Raw genomic sequence first — 7,502 nt, 5'->3', positions numbered from 1 at the left:
GCCGTGTCCCCTCCCAACTTCTTGTGCACCCCCCGCCTGCTCGCTGGTGGGGTGGGGTGGGGTGAGAAGCAGAAAAGGCCTTGACTCTGTGTCAGCACTGCTCAGCAATAGCTAAAACATCCCTGTGTTATCAACACTGTTTTCAGCACAAATCCAAAACACAGCCCCATACTAGCTACTGTGAAAAAAATTAACTCTATCCCTGCTGAAACCAGCACAGCCTTTAGACACAGGCTTGACAAACTAGACTAATGGAAAAGAAATTTTAAATAGATCAGCATTAAAACAAAAAGATCGGAGAGTTACAAAAACATAAAAGAATAAAGAAAAAAGGGAGAGGTACAAACTCTAAAGCAAGAGTTCCATCAAATGAACTGACAAATTAGCTATCTCCAATACATAAAAATGTTTCATGATATTTCTGTCACTAAGACCCAAGTTCAAGCTTGACAGAAAATTCAGGACTCTTTCCAACTCATGGATCAAGCCTATGTACAATACAATAAAAAGAAATGGGAAAAAGAAACAGCAAGCACATTTATTTCTGCTATTCATTTCAGGGTCACTCAGTCTTAATACATTTCATCAACATCCTCATACTCTCCAACAGAAAATATCTTGATAAAAAGTAGTTTGAACAGTGGTGCTGGAGGGAGTCCAACATATGTTGCTCATTTACCAGTAAAAAGTTCACCAGCTTTGGTTGTAGCTTCTCATCTTTCTCACCATTTCCACTGTAAGCAGAAATAATTCTCATGAAACAGTGTATGAAGTTCAAGGAAAACAAGTACTAAGCCAAATGTATCATATTCCTCTCCTCATATAATTTCTATAATACAGAAAGTTAAGAAACTCTTCTGACTTGGGTTGGAAGGAGTCCTATAGATAAACACATACTGCGTTTTCACATCAACAAATATACTTTTATCCACCTTAAGAAGGGTTTATGTAAAGACAGAACAGAAAGGGTATTTTTAAAACATTTAAAATTGCTAACTGGCATTCTGGGTTTACAGCTGAAAGACTACAGAAATTATTATGCAGTTTCAGTGAGATTCATTCTTTCCAGTTACTTCCAAGAAGAATATAGGACAGGATAGCTTGTTAATTATCTAGTGATTCCATCACCAGAGCTGATAGAATGTCTGATCTCTGATAAGCAATTTTGTAACATTTATGTCACTATGGTTTGGATCTACACTGAAATTAGCACTCCAGTGAGCTACAGACCAGACAAAAAACACTGCAACCTCAAAACAAAAGAACAACTTTACCAACGTGCAGAGAAGCACTAAGTGTTCAGTATTCCTGAGCAAACTGCTACCTAGATAAAACATATAACAAAGAAAATGTAACTGCAAACCTTTTTTCTCTACATTTCATTACAAGATAGCAGTCTGTAAGGGTCTAAAGAGGTTTGGGGTCAGTATCTCCTTACCTTGCCTTAACTTGTAATAGTCATTAAAAGCATTCGGGTTTTTTTCCTCAGGCCACAACATGCAACAATGGTGGGATAAACTTATGATGTTGTCTAATCAAATCTAACAAAGTATTTCCCCTTCTTTCCATAAGGAAATAGATACATTTCTGTTCTTGTTCCCTAACCCTCCTACACGTGAGCCCATATTTCATACAGGCTTTCTCAGGGCTGTCCGGCCAGTTCCAGTTAACGATCAGAGCTGGCTGAAAAACAGGCAAAAACTCAACAAATCCAAGCGGATTCATTGCAGCCCTGGGAACTACAACAACATTTGAGCTGAAGCACCAGCCGCAGGGGCTGTTCAAATTGGGCTGTGGCCACACCTGTTCCGTGGCCTACAGCTGAATCCCTCAGCAGGAAATTTCTCCACAGTTACAGGAAAGCAAGGAGTTAATATTTTATAATCTTTACATACCTTAACTCTGACCCACAGAGTTCGGCTGCTTGCCAGCTGACCACTGACACAAAACTGAGCGCGCTCCAGGTAATGTGTTGTGCTCCCACTCAAGCCATTTGTGTTGCTGTACAGAGGGCCCCCTGCGGGGTAGAACTTAGACCAAAAGCTGAGATAAGCAAAATTTGCCAAACTCAGACTGGGATTAGCGTTATGATAAAGACAGGTAGGTTCGACAAGCTAACTGTTCAAAAAGCACAGAGTTAGACACCGCTGTCTTACCATACATTTCAGGGATGTTTCAAGGATTGGGAGCTATAACCAAGTCTAAAGCTTTCTACAGTAAAACTAATCTTCTGAAACCTTAGTTAGACAAACAAATCCTGGGGCAGATGGTACACTCTTGAAAATACATGAAGAGTTGCAAAGGTACAGAAAATATGGCTGTTAGTAAAAATACAAGTCTATTCTCTACTCTTGCTTTCTCCTGAATCCTGTATTTAACTCTTTCTCACTCCCAAACAACTTGGGTCTAACTAATTAATCTGTTTCCTGGGGTGATGGGAGAGAATCACAGGTGCTTATGTTATAAACAAATAAGAACAATATTGAGTTGCATACACGAGGCTAAAACTGAAAAGACTGATGAAGAAAACATTATTTTCAAGGTTTCTGAAATTCCTACCTGGAGGATAAGGTTAAATCTAAGAGGACGTGCCATACCAGGTCTTCTTTATTTAAATCATATTTACCCAATTGTAGCCAATAATTAACTTTTGAAAATCTGTGGTTTAGTTATTATTTATCTTGTTATTAATCTCCTAGAGGTCAAGATCTAAGGACAGTTGACAACACATGAGCCAGTATCTATTGTCTACACTTGAATACATAGAATATACATGCTAATCCATAGAAAGGCTGTTTAAAAGCTGGAGAACTGAACAAAACCTTAAATTCTGTAGCACACCACTAGAGGGTGCACAAGGCTACTCCATTGTAACCACTCTCGGTCTTCATAAATATTTGTTCTCGCAAGGCTCCAAGTAGACTTGTAAGCACCGTTACTCAAGTTTTAGAGGGTGTGAGACTGGACTCCAGAGGAATTACATTGTTCACACGGGTAAGGACAGTGCTAGTTCAGAATCAGGCACAAAGTCAAATTTGACTTTCTGATCTGAACATCCAGCTCCTCCAATGTGCTGTGAGATAAATTTTGGCTGCAGCCACTGTTTTGTGGAAGTTTTGGCTTTTTTACTGTTTCTCTGCATCCGGTCAAGAAGTCATCCTTAGCAAAACTTTTAAATCTAAAGTAAAAGCTCTAAGCTCTGCTCTGCTCCCATTGAAGACTTAGCCCCTTTGGAGGAAACAACAGAGCCACAAGCAAATTACTGCAAATAGCTTGTCTTTCAAAAACAAGTCAGGATTCATTTGCTCGCTCTCTTGGAGCCCCTGGGACAAAAATGTAAGCTGAATCAGTCCGCACGATTCTCCCTGTGGTCTGTGCTTTCTTCTAGGCTCTGCAGACTTTAGCCCAATGGAAGGCTTCATGAAGGATGGGTAGGGAAAGGGTTTCTGCATTATTATTTCTAGTGTGATTGGAATGGAATACGGAAGTCATAGTAGGAGGGGGTGAGAAAACTCCAGTTTCATGAAAACATTTGACATGGGGCTTCCCTCCTCCTTTCCCTGCTTTGAATTGCATTACGTACTGCTGCGTTTATCCTGCTTTCTTGAGAAGGTTATGAAGAAACAAGACTCTATCCCAATGAAAGCAAGGGGATAAAACTGTGGCTCTATGATTATTTTTCATGACTCCGGAAAAGGCCTCTTCTGCCCTAGCCTAGTCAAAACATTCAGTCCCCCTGCTAGACAGGTAGTGTCACGAAACACTGGAAATTAAAAAAGTATCAGAACTAAGGGTGTCTAGGTCATGGTCTGGGCTGAGAACCCCATGTTGCTGGTTTGGGATCAGACCTAAGGATAGACAAGGTTAGGGGCACCAGGCTACCATAGATCCTATAGAGAACATGAGACTGGAGTGCATGACGGAGACAGCATTAGCAGCCAAACTAGGTTTTGAAACATGTTACGTTGTTTGTAGATTACCATAGGAAAAGGCACACCAGGGCAGGTGAAACAGAAACTAGCAGATTGTATATGGACAAATAACAGTTTCTATTTGCTATTTTGTTCAATTATTAATTGCATTTACGAAACAGAACAACCTAAGTCTTAAAGGCCATTAAAATGTCTGACAACAGGCAACATTGTTTTCTTAGGACAGACAAGAAAACAGGGAAGATGCAGAATAAAATCAACCCATCCTTACTGTTCCAGAAGATGGGAGGGCAAATTGTTGTTAAGGGAATTCACAAATGAAGATTTCATATGAGCTACTGCATTTAGTAGTCCTTTGAAAGAGACCTCTTCTGTCCCCTTTTTCATCCTTTATACTTTAGGCCTGCCTACTTACCTAGCTACTGTTGTTTTTTAAGACAAAATTTTATTTAGCCTCTTCTTTAAGAACCCTTTCCAGGACTATCTTCACTGTCTTTCTCTGTTATTTTTACTTCCACTAGGAGTGTGGGAGTTATCAGTGACCACACTCAGGACTTTATAAAGTAGCATAGTAATGTTTTCCACTTTTCAGAATTCCTTTCCTAAAATTCTTAGCTTTTTATATATTTTGATTACCACTAAGTATTGCTTTTATGATTCCTGAGAACTATGAGAATTACTTTAACAATTTCTTCCTATGGTAAAAGACAGCCCAACACTTTCTTAAGGCTTGTATCACTAGAACTCTTTCATCTCACTATTCATCTGTTTTTATAGTTTATTTATGGGTAATGGGCATTTTTGTTCAACATTCTTTAAGGGGAATACTATTTATTACTATGCTTCATATGCTATTGTTTACACTTAATGTTTTTCACTCTACAACAAGAGATGATCTCTTTTCTTTGATTAACAGCTTTATCAGACATCCATGGGGTATCTAAAGATACTGTTAACTGTTTATCCATATTCACATGGTCACTGATTTCTTCAAAGAATTCTAACAGATTTTGAAGGCAAGATTTCCCTCTGCAGAAGTTGTGGTTTGTTTTTCCCTACATCACTGTTATCTAGGTATCTACTAATTAATTCCATTTTATTATAGTTTCCTATCTTTTCACACTGTATAGATATGTAGTTCCTTAGACCCACTGTCTTCCTCCTGTTCTTCAAATCCTTGTTAAAAGTTAGCATAATCGCTTTACTAATATGCTAATACCTACTCCTTTAAGCAGCCTCAAAGAGAAGTGACCACATAAATGGAAGCAGCAATTTCATATCTGATCGCCTTGGAAGTCTTGGGTGTACATCATTGGTCCTACCAATTTGTTAGTGGTCATTTTATCAATTTATCCTAGGGCATCTCCAACTGATTCTTCAAATGAAGACTGTTCCTTCAGACCCGTGCTTATAAAGGATGACTCTAAAGAGGAGAATATCCTTATATTTCTAACTGCTTACAGCTGTGAATTTATGCAGAAAAGCTACATTAATTTTTCCAACACAGTAATCTTCTTTGAGTCCTCCCTTTGCACTTCCTTCAGAATAAAGTAACACATCCAGACTAAATGTAATGGATTTGTGCCCACTGATTCAGACAAAAGCAGATTCAAGACTGTGTTCTATGACCGTCTGCAATCAAATATAGAATGTGAAGGTTTTTCATGGAGTTAAGGATCACAACCGTCCAAAAATCACGAAGATTGTTCTTTTTTCCTGGCTGGCTGACTTACTGCATTACCCTATTATCACCACCATGTTTATTATTCCTGGGGGAAACAACAGTTTACCACAAGAGCAGATGTTCTAACCTTTTCTTTTGCAGCCTGTTACAGATGCTTTTAAGTCACCTGTTAGGTCCTTCAGCCTTTTTTTTTTTTTTTAATAGATGCATCTCTTGGGCAATTAATTTTTCTAATCACACTCATGTTTTGATCCAGCTCTAAGTAGAGCTCTGTTCAGTTATAACACATATTTATTGTTTGTACAGTAAAACATTACTCTCACTGCAACTCCTTTGTTATTCTGGGCATCATTATATGACATAAACGCTAAGAAGAGGAACAAGGTCTTTATTAGACACTTAAAATCACGGTTGCTTAAGCCTCCTGCCATTGTTAGTTACGGTTTAACTCCCTTACAGCCTGGCAACACAGGCTTCCCTCCTTACCACATCGGTAAGGTATATCCCCTACCTGTTTTCCAGTCAGTCTACTTTACCTCTCCTCAAATCTCTTAGGTATAGACCCAAACAGGCACACAGTCTCACCCCCACACTGCTCAAGCCACTGCTTGTCCTTTTTAGCAGTCAGTTTCTTAGGAACAGTCTGTTAGCTAACTTCTTTGCAGCTGTTATTGCATAGGATTTGTATCCTCCGTCACAACCTCTCTTTACTACATTGTTAGAGCACATCGTCACAGGAAAGTTCTTATCTTTGCTATTTTACAGCTACAGTGCTCCAAGAGGAATCAGCACTACCTCTTGCACAAAACCCTTTGGGATTATATGAATATTTGGCCTGCTAGCAGTCATGAGTTCTTGTAAGATCCTCTTGATATCAATTCCCTCTATGATAGCACTAGAACCACTGAGCAAAAGTCTTTACCTACAGATATGGGAGATCCCAAGTTCAGCAGGTACTGGATTTCTCCTGATGTCATTATTTATGAGAAGATAATAATGAATAGTTATGCATTACTTCTCAGACTAAAAATTTGTTTTCCATCTCAGCTTTTTCTTTTCTTTTTCTAGACCAAGAATCACTTGGACCTCTTCCAAATTCTTAAACCAATGTCTTATGACATCCCAGATGTTGTTATCTCTAGAAACAAAGTAATTGTTGCTACCAATTATGATCACAGAACATATAAATAACTACTGATGGCAGTCTAGATGCTTAGGGGACTTCCACTTGGGCACTTCTGTCTCAAGTGACCTTTTCCTTCCATGCTGCTTGCAAATTCATTTATCCTGGGAATAAGCTTGGAAATAGCATCTCAAATTATCATCAACAATTCTTAATTTGTCTTCTTTTTTGGCAATTGTTTATTGAGATAGTGTACCTGATGTAAAGGAAATGTTTTCATCAGCCTGCCTTTTGAGATCTCTTTTGCAATAAAAATTGGGAGAAATGCACCCATCCTTTTAAGTGACTGAGATGTGATTTGGGTTATAATTGCCACTCTTACAGTACAGTCTGAGAAGGATGAGAAGCAAAGCAATAAGTACACATCAACTGATGAAACATGAGATTCCCAAAGTAAAACATACTATATGTTCAGGTTTTTAAAAGGAACATTTCCTACCTTAATTCCTGTCCTTATGTTGAGGTTTAACCCCAGACAGCAACTAAGCACCCAGCCGCTCGTCGCTCACTCCCCCCTACAGTGGGATGGGGGAGAGAATCGGAAGAGTAAAAGTGAGAAAACTTGTGGGTTGAGATAAAGACAGTTTAATAAGTAAAGCAAAAGCCGCACTCGCAAGTAAAGCAAAACAAGGAATTCATTCACTGCTTCCCATCGGCAGGCAGGTGTTCAGCCATCTCCAGGAAAGCAGGGCTCCATCATGTG

Source organism: Aptenodytes forsteri, unplaced genomic scaffold (assembly GCF_000699145.1).
Source record: "Aptenodytes forsteri isolate BGI_AS27 unplaced genomic scaffold, ASM69914v1 Scaffold8, whole genome shotgun sequence".
Classification (NCBI taxonomy): domain Eukaryota; kingdom Metazoa; phylum Chordata; class Aves; order Sphenisciformes; family Spheniscidae; genus Aptenodytes; species Aptenodytes forsteri.
The sequence above is the reverse complement of the archived record's forward strand: the minus strand, read 5'-3'. Positions refer to the sequence as shown.